Source organism: Pseudorca crassidens, chromosome 17, assembly GCF_039906515.1.
Source record: "Pseudorca crassidens isolate mPseCra1 chromosome 17, mPseCra1.hap1, whole genome shotgun sequence".
Lineage (NCBI taxonomy): Eukaryota > Metazoa > Chordata > Mammalia > Artiodactyla > Delphinidae > Pseudorca > Pseudorca crassidens.
In genome coordinates, this window is record NC_090312.1 from 62,200,816 (window position 1) to 62,220,517 (window position 19,702).

The following is a 19,702-nucleotide window of genomic DNA, read 5'->3' on the forward strand; positions in this document are numbered from 1 at the left end:
ATTGATTGGGAGAAGGAGGGATCCTTTTATTTTATTTTTTTCTTTTTTCAAAATAGACAACTTTTTATTGAAGTATAGCCTTCTTATTTATTATTATTAGCTTTACTTTTTATTCTTCACTTTAGATTTAAAAATAACATGCCCTGTTGGACTTCCCTGGTGGCACAGTGGTTAAGAATCTGCCTGCCAATGCAGGGGACACAGGTTTGAGCCCTGGTCTGGGAAGATCCCACATGCCATGGAGCAACTAAGCCTGTGCACGGCAACCAAGAGTAGCCTCTGCTCGCCGCAACTAGAGAAAGCCCGCGTGCAGCAATGGAGACCCAACACAGCCAAAAATAAAAAATAAAATAAAAAAAATAAAAATAATATGCCGTCATTAGCAAGAATGCGATTGTGGCGCATCAGAAGATTTATGTTATAACTGGTGCCTCTTCTACAGCCTCCATATATCCATGTATTCACTAACTGTACATTTTCAGTTTATACACTTTGCTTACAAGCTCCTTTTCAAAATCATCCTTGCATCCTAAATAGTGGAATATGTAAAGCATAGGCATATATATGTGTATAATCCGAATCAATGTTTAGATTTATTTGGTATACGCAGCTATATGGTTTTTGGGAAATTCTGAGAAAATTGAAAAATTAGATGTGCAATGGAATAGACGTTTAATTAGATGTTAATTAGGGAAAACAAAATACACCAGTCTGTAAAGATTGTTCATTGTTTAAATCCCCAATGTGAAAGGCTGCAGTTTATGTTCCAGCCCCTTGCACAGCAGTGATTTTGACTAATTCTCCTCTCACTGATGCCCGTGGCTCTCCATCTGTCGATACATTACTGTCTGAATTTCGACAGCAAAGGCATATTTTTAAAATCCTGTCTTCCCTTTGCATTTCACTCTGATTTTCTACTGAAGTGATGTTAATTTCAGCTCAGGCAAAGAGTGTTCCCCAGCTCATTAGGAATAGGGACACTTCTACGGGTCCTTTTTCTGATTATCATAAATTATGAGGTGACATGGACAGAGGTGCAGTCAGATCTGTACGACCCAAGAGAGCCAGGGAGAGAGTCAAATGGTTTTTAAGTGGAATACACACATCTTGGTTTCCAGGCTTTAAGAGTCAAAAACGCAGCAAAAACAATTTAGATCACACACTTTACTTTCTCTTCAATGAGAGTGTCTAATAATGACCAACACTCTGGTGGAAATTCAGGGCTGTGCAAAGCTGACAGAGAGTTTGCGGTACTGATTTGCAAATAAAGATGAGAGGTACCAAATCCAAAGATGTAGATAGCAACTTAAGTGAAGGAGGAACTGAAAGAAATCAAAATATAATTTGAAGACCTCTGGGTTCTAGAAGAAAGGGGTATCCTTTAGCAAGGACATAGTAAATTGTAGCAGGCACACACAAACAAATAGAAAACGAGAGAAAAAATCTGTAATTGAAGAAGGGAAAAAGTCTTGGGGAAAAGATGATCATGAGAGGATAGTAATTTTTATACAACCATATTCAAATTTAAAGTGCGATTTTCAGAAATCAAATCTAAGCCCATTCAGGTGTTTTAACGTTTATTAGAATGGATGTACAGATATAAAACAATCCTATATACAAAGAATTGGTATTTAATGGACACGTAGTCTCTCTCTTTGATTTCCTCTGTCTGTCCAACTCCACTACATTCCCTGGCCTTAGTGACAAATGTGAGCCTTGGAAGGAATCCTGTCATCTTATGAAGGATGAGTTGCTGTTTAATGTTGTTTTTTGTTTGTTTATTTTTTTGTTTTTGTCTGCATTGGGTCTTCGTTGCTGCGCGCAGGCTTTCTCTAGTTGCAGCGAGTGGGGGCTACTCTTCATTGCGGTGCGCGGGCTTCGCATTGTGGTGGCTTCTCTTGTTGCGGAGCATGTCCTCTAGGCGCATGGGCTTTAGTAGTTGTGTCACGCGGGCTCAGTATTTGTGGCGCACGGGCTTAGTTGCTCCGCAGCACGTGGGAATCTTCTGGGACCAGGGCTGGAACCCGTGTCTCCTGCATTGGCAGGCAGATTCTTAACCACTGAGCCACCAGGGAAGCCCTAATGTTGATATTTAATGCCAGATTTTTTTTTTTCCTGTGTTTTTGTTTTATTTTCTCCCCATCCTTAGCTGAAGCTTCCTTTGACTGGAGATAGTAGTGTCTTTAAGACTCACTCTCACCTAAAAACCTTGATGGAAGAAAGAGAGAAGTGATTCAGAAGGCATCTGAGACCAGAGCTCACTACGGTAGGTAGGTCTCTGCAAAGAGTCATGCTAGAGAATCTCCGGCATTCCCTGACTTCACGCCGCAGCCTGGGCAGAACCCCGCACAGAGCGGGATGGAGCAGAAGAGCCGGGCCGCCTGCGGGAGGTGGGACGAGCCGGCGGAGACCCCAGGCGGCTGGCGAGCTGGGCCCCGAGCGGGAGAGGCTTCCGCGGCTGCGCGGCCGAGCCTTCCGCTGAGTGCCGCGCGGGGGCGCTGCGGTGCCACCGCGTCACCCCACACTCACTCCTCGGTGCCTGGAACCCAGAAGCGCCTCCAGGACATTAAGCAGAGCCCGGGGGGAAGGACTGGAAGCAGGAGGTCGGATACTGAGGACAACGATCCTGTTCGCCGAACGGCGACCTGGGAACAGGGCAGGTTAGTCTTTAGGCACCCGTACACTTATAGATTTGATGCTGGGTGTTAGGAAGGACCGAGAAGGAGCCTTTCTGGGGGCAGTGACCGCACCCTCCTTGGAGGGCAAACTTCCCTACACCTGCCGGGAAAACAAAGCCTTGCAGTCTGGGGATATTTTTCGAAGGCAGCTTGGTGATAATTTGTCGTTTCTTAAGCTTGTCCCATGAGGGCCTCACTCCCACCCCGCCCCTCCCCAAGCAGTTTATGAAGGAATTCCTTCCAACACCCCCAGGGCGCTCTCTGAAAGCAGTTCTGGCAAATACGGTTTCCATTTTCTCATTACATCCGCAGGGATATTTTCGTGTCCGGCGCAGAAACCGAGCTCCGAAGAAGAGGAATAAGGCATGTGAACTCAGGGATGCCTCTTAGGCTGATTGGACTGTACCCTTCCGTCTTCTCCTCTTCCGGCTTTTCTTCCTTCTCCCTCCCCGCTCGTGTCTTTGTGTCAGGCTCTGCAGAGCTGGTGGAAGGGCCTGTTAATTTGTGGTCCGCCCCTTCAGTGGATTTAAAGGGTCACCTAATGCCCTGGTTCAGTCCAAAGTAGTCTCAATTTATACTGTTCCTTCAAGGTCGTGGTTTTGTTTTTGCTTAAGGATTCTGAGAGGCCTAGAAATATGTAAGTACTAAAGCACTAGGTAATAGATGGAAAGCAGATTGTATGGCAATGTGGTAGCATGGCATAAGCCCCCTTCTGGGCCGGCTTTACTTCATTCATGCTTTTCCAAACCAGGGTTCCTGAGGGTATTATGTATACCCAGTTGGGAGCATCCCATCCACCCAGAAGGAGCCAGTCTAGGCCCCAGCTGGGCCAAGCACAGCTATATGTTTGACAATGTAATAACTTTGAAGCAATGTATTGTCACAAGTCTACAAGTCAAACATGTAGGTCAAATAGTAAGAGACATGGGCGAGCACAGAAGGAAGCAACCCCTGTGGGCCGGAGGCGTCGAGGAAGATCTCTTAAAGGACAGGGGAACTGGTGGGGACTTGAAGGGATGAGGAACTCCTGAGTGGTTGGCATGAATTATGTAGGGGTGAGAATCAGTCAATCAGTATCTACCTCAGTTTGGAGAGAAACACATTCTAGGGAGTGTCCCCAGGGTGCGCTGAGGGCCGTAAGCTAACCACACTGTTAGATATTGAGGGCTCATAGGAGAAATAGTTGGAAAGGTAAATTAAGACCAGTTTGCTGAGGGCCTTGAACACCAAGCAAAAAAAAATGTTGCAGTTGATCCTGTGGGCCAGAGTTTCCCACAAGTATGCGGTCACACTGGTATAAGCCAATGGGTTACAAGTGAGTGGAGGTATTGACCCACTTCAGGGAGGCTGGGGGCCGGGAGGTGCTGGAGGTCCCAGGCCAGGGACTTCTACTCAACAGGCTCCTTTGTTTATCCCACTGTCCATGGAGATATTATCATAGGCCGTATTTGCCATGACTTGGAAATGGTTGGCTGTCACTGCTCTATAGGCATGAGTTGCTAAAGATATTTGGACACTTGTGTGATATTTTGAGTTGTAATTTTATTTGCTTCCCCAGCTGGGCTATAAACTCCTCCAGGAGAGGAACTCTGTCGTTTCTCTTCTGTTGTCCTCGCTTTCCCGCATGAGGAGTAAATGCTCAAGAGATACTTAATAGTTTGAGTGATTGAATATTATGGCCTTAGAAAACTAAACTTCACAAATCATCTGAGAGGGATGACTGCTCTGTCAGCTTCTAAGAAGCCTCAGACATCATAAAAGTCGGAGTGGGACTAACTCTAAGACGTAGGTCGGAAACCTGTGCTTCAAAGGAATGTGAAAACATTTCTGCTGGGGGTCACATTTAGAACTGTCAAGAAAGAAAAGATCAGAGAGTCTCAAAAGGTTAATAGTGTAAAGGGATAATTCTCTGGGTCAGGACCTGGGCGTTTGCACTTGAAGAATCAAGTCTGACTCATTTGCATGTTAGAAACCTCCTGATCATAATTCTGGTGATATTCTATTCAGCGGTCATCAGAATAACAATATTTTCATCCTTATTAATCTTTCTTCATTCTTAAGTGGGGGTGGGTCATGAAGTTCCCCCTAAAGGGAAAGGGATGTGAACAGGCTGGCAGTCCCTCAAGATGTTAAGCATAGAATTACCATAAGACCCAGTAATTCCATTCCTAGGTATCTACCCAGGAGAAATGAAAACATATGTCCACACAAAAATTTGTATATGCATAGTGGCATTATTATAGCTAAAAAGTGGAAACAACTCAAATGTCCATAAACTGGTGAATGGACAAGTAAAATATGGTATATCCATGCAATGGAATATAATCCAGCAATGAAAATGAATTAAGTACTGATATATGCTACAACTTGAAAGCATGTTAGTGAGACAAGCCATTCATAAGGGACCACAAGTTGTATGATTCCATTTCTATGAAATGTCTAGAATAGTCAAATTTATAGACAGCAAGCAGATTGATGGTTGCCTAGGGCTGAAGTGGGGTGGGAGAAGCGGGAGTGATTGCCAATAGGTATGGAATTTCTTTTTGAGATGATGAAAATGTTCTGAAATTAGATTATGGTGATGGCTGCACAACTCGGTGAATATTCTAAAAAGCATTGCAGAAAAGTTAACATGATGCTACAAAGGAGAGGATCTAATCACAGTGAAGGGAGAGTTGCTCGAGCTTAGCGGTCAAGGGGCTTTAACCCAAGGACTTGTTTTCCCAGATTTCTCCAAAGGAGAACCAAGGTGGGGCAGGTGGAATAAGGGGCAGGTGGAAAGGACTGACAACGCAACTAACCCTAAAGAGAAAGAGGATGAAGGGTGACGGTCAGGTTAGCGTGGAAAAAAGGAGGTTAGTAGAGCAAGTTAGTGCTCTTGAGGGAAGGAAAGGGCAACAAACCATAACCAGCTTTTCTCTTCTCTCGCGAGATCCTGGTCGGTTTCACGTGGGAGCGACCCAGCAGCGCCGCCTAGAGACCAGATCCTCCTGGCATGTTCAGCTACTAGACGGCCACCCTCTCTTCTTTAAAGGCAGATGCAAACTACCTTCCTGTGGTACGTGAATACAGTAGTCTGATTTTGAGTTCTAGGGATTGGAATCGGGGGCACAGACTTGTTCCTGAACAGTAGAGGGTGCTGTGAGCATGTAAAGTTTGGGTTAGAGATTGCATTGCTGAAGGGCAAAGGAAGAAGGAAGTAGTTCGGTTAGAGTCTGCACTGCATTAGAATCTAATGCAATCAGACTAGAAAAACATACTTCAGTTTTTGGAACACAATTGCCACATTCTTGAAATAATGATTTGGCACACGTGCCACTGTATTCAAATAAAACCAAACCCCAAGAGCACCGTTAATTCTTAGAGGAATGATTTATTTAGACAGTCTGGACCTTGCTTTCATCCAATAAGTATTTATTGAATGCCTACTATGCACAAGGTATTGAGAATTTTGCTATAGCCTAAAACCATAAATCCAAAGAGAGTGCCGAGCTCTGCTGTTGATGGATTTTAAAAATGAAAACCATATTATCTGTATGCACATTCATCACGTGAACTCAGAATGCAATAGAACTCTATTCAAAGATGCAGTATTGTCAGGAAACATCTGATAGGGAAGGAGGAAAATTGTTGGCTTTTTAATCTAGTTTCCCTGCCAAGTCAACTGTGTGAAAGCATAATAATAGCTAAATTTATTCAGTGCATTCTGTGTGCCAGGCACTGTTCTAAATGCTTTACAACCTTGATATAATAGCGTGGTCTGTGGACCAGCAATGTCCCAGGAGCTTGTTAGACATGCAGAATCTCAGGGGCACCCCAGACCTACGGACTCAGAAGCTGCAATTTAAAGTTTCCGAGGCACGTAGTAGAGTCTACGTATTATCTTATTTAATCTCCGTAACCATCCTGTAACAGAGGTATATTATTATCTCCATTTTAAAGTAGGAAACTGTGGGAAGAGAAGTTAAGTAACTTGCCCAGAGCAAAGTAGGGATTTTTAACTCAGGCAAAATAGTTTCCACGTTCATGCTCTTATTCATATCGCCAAACTTTTCTGCTTTATCTTCTCTCTCCCAGATGGATGAAGCAGACATAATAAACATTTCTACTTATTATCATCTTGGTTAAGTAGTCACTGTTTACAAATCTATTTGAGATCCTTAAAGTAAAAGTACTTTTTATGGGTTAGTTATACAAAGTAAAATTTAAGCATTCCTTTCTTGGGAGTACTTTTTACCACAAGTACTGCTTACAGCAGTGTGTTTTTACGTCTGCCTCACCTGCCTTTAACACACCAGGCACACTCCTACCCCAGGGCCTTTGCACTTGCCCCATATATTTGCATGCCTAGCCTCTCACTTCCTCAACTCTTTGTTTAAATAGTACATTCTCTAGAAGCCTTCCTTGACTACCTTACTAGAAATTACAACTGTCCTTTTTTTAAAAATATTTATTTATTTACTTATTTGACTGTGCTGGGTCTTAGCTGCAGCGTGCGGCATCTAGTTCCCCGACCAGGGATCAAACCCCGGCCCCCTGCATTGAGAGCGTGGAGTCTTAACCACTGGACCACCAGGGAATTCTCACAACTGTCCCTTTCTAAGGTGATTCAGAAAGGAAAGAAGAAGCCTATTCCAAACTGAAGAAAAAGAGAAGGTTTACAAGCAAAGCAGGCCACGCAGAAAGAGATCAACATATTAAAGAAGAAAAAGATCCATGCATCTCCCGTCTTCCTGTGGCTCCGGACACTGAAACTCTGAAGGCAGGGCATGTACCTTCAGAAGAGTGCATCCAGGAAGAATAAGCTTGACCACTGGGCCACCCTTAGGTTCCCCCTGATTTCTGAGTGGGTCATAGAGAAATGGAGACCAACAACACATGTGCTCACTGTGGTTGTCAAGGGCAGATCCAGCAAGCTGTGAAGAAGCTCTGCTACTCTGATATGGCCAAGGTCAACACATTGAGGAAGGAAGAAGACATACCTTAGACTAGACCTACCATCATGCTTTAAATGTGGTCAGCGAAACTGGGATCATTTAGATGGAGTCCAGCCCATCTGTTTTAAATATATTAATTAAGGTTTCCTGTGATCCAAGAAAAAATTATAGCTGTGCCTTACACCCCACCCCCAACACCTCTATTCCCCTCCTCTGCTTTGTTTTCCTCAGTAGCACTTTTTATAACTGTTTTTTCCATTATAGTGCAAATTTCCATAAGGACAGAGATTTTTGTTTGTTTCATTCATTGTGCATCCCTCCCTACCCCCAGCTGTTAGAAAATTACCTGGCACAATACAGGTGCTTTATAATATTTGTTGAGTGAATGAATGAATGAACAAATGAATAAGTGACTGGTTCCTACCTGACTGCAAACTTCTCAAGGTGCTGATGATGTTTTACTCAGTTTTATATCTCAAAATTCTAGCAGTGTATTGGTAAAATAAATGTTTATTGAAATGGATTTGTTGCATTGAGAGCATAGCTATAGAAGTTTAATTTGGACATTTATGTCACCAGAATCCTTTTGCCTGTTGTTCAGAAAAGGTCAGATAAAAAATCTGGGGCTTCCCTGGTGGCGCAGTGGTTGAGAGTCCACCTGCCGATGCAGGGGACACGGGTTCGTGTCCCGGTCCGGGAGGATCCCACATGCCGCGGAGCAGCTGGGCCCGTGAGCCATGGCCGCTGAGCCTGCGCGTCCGGAGCCTGTGCTCTGCAACGGGAGAGGCCACAACAGTGAGAGGCCCGCGTACCGCAAAAAAAAAAAAAAAAAAATCTGGATATTGCACCACAATTCATAAGCGAAGCCCACTCAGCTGTAATAAAGGATAATTATGTGTTGTGCATTTCATGTCTACAGTTTTGAGAATTTCATACTTGATAGGCAGTTTTTATTTGATATATAAACATCTTCCTATCTTGTAAATGTATCACTTTTTACTTGATGTTATTGAGTTACTTTAAGAAGGTTTTCTGCATGTCAAAATTGTAAAAGCTATTATTTGATGTAGCAGTTGCTAGGGTAACCATCTTAATGAGCAATTAAGCATGTGAAGTCAGTGGAACTCATCCATGTATAAAATTTCAACTCCAGTGGTTCAGAAAGAGATGCATCATTATTTTCATGTTTTAAAATGAAATTAAAATTTTAGTCATGTGGGACTTCCCTGTTGACGCAGTGGTTAAGAATCCACCTGCCAGTGCAAGGGACACGGGTTCGAGCCCTGGTAAGGGAAGATCCCACATTCTGTGGAGCAACTAAGCCTGTGCACCACAACTACTGAGCCCACGTGCCACAACTACTGAAGCCCACGTTCCTAGAGCCCGTGCTCCGCAACAAGAGAAGCCACTGCAGTGTGAAGCCTGTGCACCTCAATGAAGACCCAACACAGCCAAAAATTAATGAATTAATTAATTTTAAAAAAATGAACCTCAATCTTTATTTCATACCATATGCTAAAAACTAACCTGCAATGGGTCATGGACCTCCATGTAAAGCAAAAATTCTAAGACTTCTTAGATAAAAGCATAGGAGAAAATCTCAGCAACATTGGGTAAGGCGAGACTTTCTTAAATAAGAAAAGCAAAAAGAAAAAGTTGATAATTTGAATTTCGTCAAAATAAAAACTTTTGCTCTTCAAAAGTCACTGATGAAAAATTAAAAGGTAAGCCAAAGCTGGGAGAAAATCTTTGCAAAACATATGTATAATAGAGAATTTGAACGCAGAGTATAAAGAGTGCTTAGAGCTCAATAAAAACAAACAAAAAACCTTGATAATAAATCGGCAGATTTGAATAGACCCTCCACCAAAGACAATATATGGATAACAAGTAAGTCAACAAGCATATGAAAAGGTGTTTAGCATACTTAGTATTTGCATGTTTGGGAAACACAAATTAAAACCGAAATGAAATGCCACTGCACATGCACTAGTGTAGCTAAAAAGGTTGATGATACCAAGTTTGGTGGAGGATGCAGAGTGCCTGGAGCTCTCATGCTTTGCAAATAGTACAGACATATTGGAAAACATTTTGGCAGTTTCTAATAAAGTTCAACATACACTTACACAACCCAGCACCTTGCTCTTATGTATTTATCCAGGAGAAATTGAAAAAAAATTCTTCACAAAGACTTGTATAAGAAGTTAATAGTTTATTCATAATGGCCCCAAACTTTAAATAATCAAACTGTTCATCAACAGGGTAAATTATAAAAATACTGTAAAATATTCATTCATGTCTTCTATAGAAGTTAAGAGAGGAATATGTTTGTATATGGGTATATATGTACATGTGTGTGTGCATATATCAAAGGGTTGGTGAATGGGCAGGAAAGAGTAAACAGGAGGGCACATTTACCCACCCACTAACACTTTCCCATATTCTTCATTCTTTTCTCCCTGTAGGTGGAGTTTATGTTTGATGTCAATTCCCTTTGGGCTAAAGAACTTCTTTCAGCGTTTTTTTAGTGCGGATCTGCTGACAATAAACTGTATCAGTTTGGGTTTATCTGTAAATGTATTCATTTACATTGCTTTTTTTAAAATAATTTTTAAAAAATTTTATTTATTTTATTCATTTATTTTTGGCTGCGTTGGGTCTTCGTTGCTGCACACTGGCTTTCTCTAGTTGCAGTGAGAGGGGTCTACTCTTTGTTGCGGTGCGCGGGCTTCTCATTGCGGTAGCTTCTCTTGTTGTGGAGCATGGGCTCTAGGCGTACGGGCTTCAGTAGTTGTGGCACACGGGCTCTAGAGCTAAGGCTCAGTAGTTGTGGCGCATGGGCTTAGTTGCTCTGCAGTATGTGGGATCATCCCAGACCAGGGCTCGAACCCGTGTCCTCTGCATTGGCAGGCAGATTCTTAACCACTGCGCCACCAGGGAACTCCCATCAGGGCTTTAAAAGCTAAATTAATTTCTCTCCCTTCCATTCAATTATTTTCTTCCAAGTACTTTCCTGTTCTCTTTTTTCCAACTTGCCTCTTGGTGTTATTTTTCTTTCACTCCTGACTTTTCATTTCTTGCATTTTTCTTCCTCTTTCTCATTTTTTCCTGTCCTTTCCCCTTTTCCCTCTGACCTCTTTCAACCTCCTTTCCGTAAGTTATTTTTGTTTTCCCACTTATAATTCATATTTTGTACCAGCTTTACTGAGATATAATTCACATACTACACAATTCACACATTTAAAGTGAAGATTTCAATGGTTTTTACTATATGCATGAAATTGTGCAACCAACTTTAGAATATTTTTATCATCCCCAAAGAAACTCTCTGCCCTTTAGCCATTGCTCTCTGATCCGCCCATTTCTCCCAGCCCCAGGCAAACACTAATCTAATTTCTGTTTCTACAGATTTGCATATTATGGAAATTTCGTGTAAATGGAATCGTATAATATGTGGTCTTTTGTGACTGGCTTCTTTCACTTAGCACTTTGTGTAATGTTTTCAAGGCTCATTTACATTGTGATATTAATCAGAGCTTCATTTCTTTTTATGGCCAAATAATATTTCATTATATGGATATACCAATTTTGTTTATGTTTATCACTTAATGGATATTTGTGTTGTTTCTTGGCTATTAGGAATAATGCTGTTATGAACATTCATGCACAAGTTTTTTTATTTGTTTTTTTGTGTGTGTGGTACGCGGGCCTCTCACTGTTGTGGCCTCTCCCGCTGCGGAGCACAGGCTCCGGACGCGCAGGCTCAGCGGCCATGGCTCACGGGCCCAGCCGCTCCGCGGCATGTGGGATCTTCCCAGACTGGGGCACGAACCCGTGTCCCCTGCATCGGCAGGCGGACTCTCAACCACTGCGCCACCAGGGAAGCCCCATGCACAAGTTTTTGTGAGGTTGTATATTTTCATTTCTATTGGAGTGGAATTGCTGGATCATATGATCTATGATAAACTTTTATGAGGAACTGCCAGGCTGTTTTGCAAAGTGTCTCCACAACTTTACATTCCCACCAGCAGTGTATGAGGGTGTTGATTTCTCCGTATCCTCACCAACACTTATCTGTCTTTTTAATTATAGCCATCCTAGTGGGTGTGAAATGATATTTCATTATGGTTTTGATTTGCATTTCTCTGACACTAATGACAGTGAGCATCTTTCCATGTGCTTATTAGCCATTTTCATATCTTCTTTGGGGAAATGTGTTTTCAGATACTTTGCCCAGTTTTCAACTGGGTTGTCTTTTTTATTATAGAGTTATAAGAAGTTTTAAAATGTATATATTCTAGATACAAATCTCTTATCAGAGATACAATTTGGAAAAATCTTCTCCCATTTTGTGGGTCATCTTTTTACTTTCTTGATAGTGCCTTTTGAAGCAAAAAGTGTTGAGTTTTTAAGAAGTCCTAATTATTATTTTTTCTTTTGTTGCTTGCTTTTGGTGTCATATAAGAAATCATTGCCAAATCCAAGGTCATAAGGATTCACTCTTATATTTTCTTCTAAGAGTGTTATAGTTTTAGCTCTTGTATTTAGATCTTTGATCTATTTTAGTGAATTTTTATTTACAATGTGAGGCAGAAGTTATAAATTCATCCTTTTGCGTGTGGATATCTTGTGTTAACCCCATTTGTTGAAAGGACTATTTTTGCCCATTGAATAGTCTAGCAGCCTTTTCAAAAAATCAATTGATGGGTTTATTTCTGGACTCTCAATTGTATTCCTTTGAACTGTATGTCTATCCCTATGTCACTACCACACAGTCTTAATTATCATTACTTTGTAGTAAGTTTTGGAATTGGGAAGTGTGGGCTCTCCAACTTAATTCTTTTTCAGGATGGTTTCATAATTCATTTTAATTTGAAACATGTTTTTTATCTTCTGTGTACCAGGGAATATGTGAAGGGAACAAGACAAGAATGCTCAGCCAGGAGAGAGATGTGTTTAAAGAAGAATTAACAATATATGATGGAGAATTCCCTGGTGGTTCAGTGGTTAGGACTCGGAGATTTCACTGCCGGGGCCTGTGTTCTATCCCTGGTCAGGGAACTAAGATCCTGCATGCCTCGCAGTGCGGCCCCAAAACAACAACAACGACAGCAACAAAACAATGTATGGTGGAGATTAAGGTAGGAGAATTATAGCTACTTATAAAAACATAACAGGGAGTCTTAGCCAAATCTAGTAATTGTGTAAGACTGACTGAGGAAACAAGGGTCAGACTGAACGCTGGGGGAAGGAATAAGAGATAACCAGAAGAAGAGAGAATATACCCCATTCTAAGCCATTCCAAGGAATAGCTTTTGTGAATCTTGGAGTCAAGGCATGGCTGTAAAAAGACAGAACAAAGTTCAGAAAAGCTTTAGTAGAGAGTGCAAGAAGAGAGAGGTAAAATTTGAGTAGAGTAAAAAGGCAAGATAGGGTCTGCTTTTTATCTCAAAGACAATGATGGGTCATTGTGGGCACTGAAAGAATGATGGGAGCCTTGGAGGCATGGTCATTTTACATGCACAAGAATCCCTTTGGCTGTAGAGTAGGCAGTGGATAGGTGGGTGCAACACCAAAGAAAGGAAAACCAGTTAGGGGGCTTTTGAAATGAAAGGTGATGTGACCCAGAGTATGATGGTGGCAAAAAAAAAAAAAAAAAAGTGGAATGACTGTGAGAAACTTCCAGAGCAGAGTCTAACAGGACTTGGCGATTCTTTAGATGTGAGGGATAAAAGAGAGACAGGAATCAAAGATGGCTCCTAATTTCTCATAATATGGAACTTGTCTATATTTTGAGTATGTTGCAGATATTGAATAAAGGTGAGCCAATTTTAAAAAAATAAAATGAGAGAGGAGAATGTTTTATTTCTCAAAAATCTCCCAACAAAAAAATTAAGTTGCCTGTAACTTGTGTGGTCTCTGAGTACTGTGTTTTGTTGTTGTTCCTTTAAGGCCACTCTGAGTGATCCTTTAAAAAAAAAAAAAAACAGGTTTAACCAGGGAATACGAAAACCAAGCGAAAGGGTGTGACTGTAGGAGTTTCATGACACCCAGGTGGCATGCCTGGTGATAGAAAGAACGACTTCTCCCCATCTACTGACGTCTCCTACTAGGACCGTTCCCCAAGTGGTTCCCCAGCTTCTTATTTCCAGTCATGCCCTCTATCAGTACAGTGCAACCAGAATGAGTTCTCACAAAGGTACATCTCAACTTGTCACCTCCTTTGCATAAAACTTTTCGGTGGCTTCCTGTTGCCGTGAGGACAAAGTTCAGACCTTTTAACAGTTTTCACGTTTCTGCATAATCGGACTCCTGCAGGCCTGGCTGACCTCTTGCCACGTCCTCCCTTATGCTCTGTGCACCAGGCACACTGAACTGGTGCTCTCAGTTCCTTCAACGTGCTGTGCTCTCTCTCTCTCACCTCTTGGCTCTCTTTTACGTCAGCTTTCTTTGCCTGCTACTATGCCTACTTATCTTCCAGGTCTTGAGTTACACATCAGTTTCTCTGGAAAGCCCCACTGATGTCAAATCTTGGTTCGGGATCTCCTGTGTAGCAGCCTCAAATGCCCTAGGCCAATGGACCTGCTGGGGCTTCGCTCTCTTTTGGTCTGGCTTGGTCCAGGCATAGATTTTATTTTATTTGTTTCTAATAAATTTATTTATTTATTTATTTATTTTTGGCTGCGTTGGGTCTTCATTGCTGCCCATGGGCTTTCTCTAGTTGCGGTGAGCGGGGGCTACTCATCGTTGTGGTGCACAGGCTTCTCACTCTGGTGGCTTCTCGTCGCGGAGCACGGGCTCTAGGCGCGTGGGCTTCAGTAGTTGTGGCTCGTGGGCTCTAGAGCGCAGGCTCAGTAGTTGTGGCGCACGGGCTTAGTTGCTCCGTGGCATGTGAGATCTTCCAGGACCAGGGCTCGAACCCGTGTCCCCTACATTGGCAGGCAGATTCTCAACCACTGGGCCACCAGGGAAGTCCCGGGCATAGATTTTAGACTCTGATAAGAGTGAAGGGACTGTGTTTCCTTCAAGTCCCCGTAATGAGAATACTGATGCTCTCAGCCACTGGGAGGTAATGAGCTGGTGCCTGCTCTACAGATACCAGCAAGTGTCTGCTCTACTGAGACTTGATTTTGCCAGGAGATAGTCTGAAGATAGAGTTATGTCCCTTTGTGAAGGCTGAATAGGGAATCAGGTCTTAAAAGGCCAACCCACATCCATTGCACAAAAGAATAAGCAGCGAATCCCCAGAGTTCTACCCCATAGTTTTAGCCCGGGCAATTTTTAAAGCAGCCGTATCCAAACCTCCTTGTCAACAGCAAAACCAAATCGCTTTCAGTAAACCATTCATCCAATACCCTGCACTGAGTAATGCTACTTGCTGATATTTCTTTCACCATCAACTCCCCACAAAATGGACTCCAAGATAGATAAATGAGGAAACTTGTTACAAGAAATTGTTACTGTATTTATAAACCAGTTAAAAGTGAAACAATAAAAATTGAGACAAGGAGAGCAAGAAAAATTGAAGTCCTGTGCTCCTCTCTGGGCATAATTACCTGGTAGGCCAGTTATCTGTTCAGGGTACTCCTACCTCAAGGTAGTATTTGTAATAAAAGAACACCAGGCTTTCTGGTCTCTTTAGAGGCAAGCAACAAGCTCATCTAAACTCCTATCAGTCTATTCACAACTGGCTTAAAAAATAAGGAATTAGGAGAAAGGGAAGGAGGGAGAAAACAAATTTCTTCATTAACTCATTGGGAAGTCTTAGGACCTCCTGAAGAAGCTCCCTTCTTTGATCCCAAATCTCATAATCATAGCGTAGTTCTAGTTCTACATAAGCATCCATGAATGGTTCTCTAACTGGAGCACATGCTATCAAACCCAAAGTCAAACGCCCAGGCCAAGAAAACTCAAATCTCAAATAAAATCTCAAATCATCCAATAATATCTATTCCCCAGGTAATGGCAAATAGTATAACAATGTTTGTGATCAAAGACCCACATTTGAGAAAGTCCTGCTGCGCCCTTATAAACACACACACACACACACACACATACACCCACACACACTTAATCTTTGAGGGCCAAAATTTTGAAAAGAAATCTGGACCAGGGTAGGCAAAGAGCTGGAAAGGATGATAAAATCCTGGAGGGATAATTTACCATTAGGATAGGAGGAGAGAGGACACGTGCGCTGTCTTCTGTACCATAGTCCGAAGGGGAAAAGGGACTTGTTATTGGTTCTGGGTCTGAGAGGGGCCACATGTGGAACAAACTTGGTTTGGGATGAACTGGTGGCCAGCTTGAGCCCTGAGGAAAAGATTCTTCAAGTGCATCTGAAAGCTGGTTTCAGTGTGGAGAACCTCTTGGAAATTTGATTGGTCCTGGGGAAAGGGAAGCAGGCAGCTCTCTTTCTTCTTCTGCAGAGAGTGCCACAAGCCCTCACTGTTTCCTGTTGAATGGGGCGATTTACTTGCTGTGCGTGGTGGGAAGGCAGCGCGGCAGGGCCAGGACCTGGTGAGTCCGCAGCCAGTGCAGCAGCTTGTAGCCTGTGAAGGAGATCTGCTTGCCCATAATGCAGTCGGGCTTCTCTGGTGCTGGGACAGCAGGGCTCAAAAGGCTTCAGGTGCCCGGGCAGTGCCTTCCCATCATCCTCCTTGCCCACCTCGGGGTTGGTGTAAATCAGGGTGGCGTATCGGCAGTGGAGGGCCTTCACGCTGTAGTTGCCCGCGTCCACCAGGGCTGCCTCTCGCTGGTCCTTCCCACACAGCCTCAGGGAGCAGCCCAGGTATCGCAGGATGGCATTGGACTGGTACAGGGTGAGGTCTCCATTCTGGAACTTGGGGAGCTGCCCGTACAGTTAGGAGGCCTTGAGTGGGCACTGCAGCTGGGTCTCCTTGGTGACCGCCTCCTCCTTCCAGCTCTGGCCCTGGCCAGCCCGCAGCATGTGTGTGGCCTTGGCAGACCCTGGAACAGGGAAGTAGAGAGTGGTGTGGGGCGTCAGGGTGGTGGCAGAGCTCAGGCCAGTGTGGGGGATCTTTCGCAGAGGTTGACGTGGAGGAAAGGGACCACTGTGGTCTGCAAAGGAATTAGCATAAATAGCGTCAGGTAGCAACCAGTGCAGGACAAGAGGTCTGAACCACATCCCCCTAAACAGCTGGTTTAGAAGTGGTACCAATAACTTGGCTGTTAAACTTCTGTGCCACCTCCTTTCAGAGTCTCTCAGGTTTACCACCACCTGCTTCCTGACCAAACCCAGGCCACTCTCTGAACGTCCCTCCCCCATGCCATCACCGCCTTCTGTCTTGTGGTTTAATATTGACATTTGGCCTAAAATACACCTGGAGTCCATGGGTTTTACCACAAGAGACTTTTTTTTGGCCTTGCCAAGTGGCTTGTGGGATCTTAGTTCCCCAACCAGGGACTGAACCCGGGCCATGGCAGTGAAAGCACTGAGTCCTAACAACTGGACCACCAGGGAATTCCCCCTCAAGAGATTTTTTTTTTTTTTTAAAATGTAAACACCAAATCGTGTAACTTGTTGATAAGTAACACTTTTTAAGCACATCAACCATGGTACTCTCACTGTGTAATTTATGGCCCTGAAGAGACTTAACCCTGGAGTTTGCAAAGTCCCCTCAGAACAAATTCTTTGGAGAGAGACTTGCTAACTGCCCTGGGAATTTGCTTTCACAGGAGGCCAAGGGAGCAGGTGCCTGAGCAGCTGGGAGAGAGTTTCCTGTTTACAATGTAAACCCGCCATGGTTCACGCTCCTTCAGGCCCAGATTCTGGCCAGACAGTACAAAGATGAGTCATCAAAAAGGAATACAGGAAAAACAAAAGGGGAATGAAGCAGTATAAAAGAGGGGAAAGAAATTAAATAGATAAAACCGATAATATCTAAAACAGGACCTATAAGAGACTAAAAAGACAGGAGGTTAGATGGTTAGAGCTAATATTTCCAACTTTAGGAATAAAAAAAAATGAAATATTAGGACTTCCCTGGCGGTCCAGTGGTTAAGAATCCATACTTCCACTGCAGGGGGCATGGTTTTGATCCCTGGTCAGGGAACTAAGGTCCCACATGCCACGTGGTACAGCTAAAAAAAAAAAAGAAAAAAAAATATTTTGGGAGGGAATATTCCAATATCTAATAAAATTTAAACTAGTGATAACTTTTGACCAAAAAAAATACTTCTCAGAATTTATCCTTCAGTAAGTCATATAAATGTATAAAGATAAATGTACAAATGTTAGGGATGACTCCTGCCAAAAGCCTAGAGTTGTTCTTGACTTTTGTCTCCCTCACCATCACCATTCTGCCCCATTCAATCCATCAGCATATCCCATGAATTCTCTATTCAATATACACCCTGAATCTGACCACTCCTCACTATATTCCTAGAACCTCAGTGAGTCACAGCTTTTCTCAGAAATGGATTCCTACCTGGTCACTCTGCTTTTGTGCTTGCCCTCCAAACAGTCCATTAGCTACTTAGCAGCTATATTGATCTTGTAAAATCCTAGATAAATTCATATCACATCCCTGCTTAAATCTTTCATGGCTTTCTGTTGCACTCAGAATAAATTGCAAACCTCTTACCAGGACACTAGGGACCTCTCATAGCAGCCACCACTCTCCCATCCTGCTAGCTCCATCCCAACCCCACTGGTCTTCTCTGGGTTCCTTGAACAAGCCAAGTTGGCTCCCATCCCTGGAACTGAGCACCTGCTCTTCTCTCTACCTGGAAAGCACTTCTCCAGATCATCATGTGGTCTGACCTTCTTATTCTTTAGTTATCTGCTCTAGTTCATCTTCTTGAGGAGATTCCCTCATGACCAACCAAGAATAAAACTTCTCTTGTTATCTCTAGCCCCTTTCCAGGTACCCCTTTACTTACCACTTACCCATTTAATTGTTTGCTCTCTTTATTCCCCTTCTACTCACTTACATTGAGGTTAGGGACATCATCTATTTCACTGCTGCCTCTTTAGCACCTAGAACAAAGCCCGCCACATAATAGGTGTTAGTATTTTTTGAATGAATGAATGAATGAATAAATGCTGGACATTTTCCTAAGATACATACTTAACTGAAAGAAAAAGCAAGCTTCAAAATGTGTACAATGCTGCTATATTTAAGATAGAGAACCAACAAGGACCTACTGTATAGCACAGGGAGCTCTGCTCAATACTCTGTAATAACTTGAATGGGAAAAGAACTTGAAAAAGAAGATACGTGTATATGTATAACTGAATCACTTTGCTGTACACCTGAAACTAACACAACACTGTTAATCAACTATACTCCAAGATAAAATAAAAATTTAAAAAATAATATGTACAGTCAAGCCCCATTAATATTAATACAAATATCTTAGTATACATTTGTATTCGTATTATATATAATATTTGAATGAATGCATGGAGGTTTTTCAAAATATATTTGTTATTGAGGTATAAGTGACATATAACATTGTGCTAGCTTAAGGTACACGATTTGTTGATTTGATACTTTTATATATTGCAATGTGATTACCACCATAGCTTTAGCTAACACCTCTGCCACATCACATCACTTCTTTTTCGTAGTGAGAACATTTAAAGTCTAGTCTCTTAGCAACTTTGAAGTATATACACAGTATTGTTGACTATAATCACAAGGCTGGGCATTAGATCTCCAGAACTTACTCATCTTTTAATTGCGAGTTTATAACCTTTGACCAACATCTCTCCAATTCCTCTACCCCCAGCTCCTGGTATCTACCATTCTACTCTGTTTCTACAAGTTCAGCTTTTTTAGATTCTCACATATAAGTGAGATTATACAGTGTTTGTCTTTCTCTCTCTGACTTATTTCACTTAGCTTAGTACCTTCAAGGTCTGTCCATGTTGTTGCAAATGGCAGGATGTCTTTCTTTTTTGTGGCTGAATAGTATTCCATTCCAATAACTATATCACGGTATCGTTATCCATTCATCCACTGAGGGACATTTAGGTTGTTTCCATGTCTTGGCTATTGTGAATAATGCTGCAATAAACATGGGAGTGCAGATATCTTTTTTTTTTCTTCTTTGGCCGAGCTG

The 19,702-nt window shown here is 42.5% G+C and overlaps 1 long non-coding RNA gene and 1 pseudogene across 2 annotated transcripts in view; one reads left to right on the forward strand and one right to left on the reverse strand.

The window, feature by feature from the left end:
* Nucleotides 1-2,540: 2,540 nt before the first annotated feature.
* The window catches only part of LOC137210296 (uncharacterized), a 29,954-nt gene continuing 12,792 nt past the window's right edge, over nucleotides 2,541-19,702 (forward strand). The window contains exons 1-3 of one of the 2 annotated variants that reach the window (XR_010936444.1): nucleotides 2,541-2,660; nucleotides 12,520-12,756; nucleotides 14,097-14,222. This is a non-coding gene — a long non-coding RNA (uncharacterized lncRNA). Of the gene's footprint in view, nucleotides 2,661-12,519; nucleotides 12,757-14,096; nucleotides 14,223-19,702 lie in introns of those variants that run through there. The other variant, XR_010936443.1, reaches the window with a different exon arrangement.
* Nucleotides 16,085-16,760, reverse strand: LOC137210683 (glutathione S-transferase P pseudogene; annotated as a pseudogene).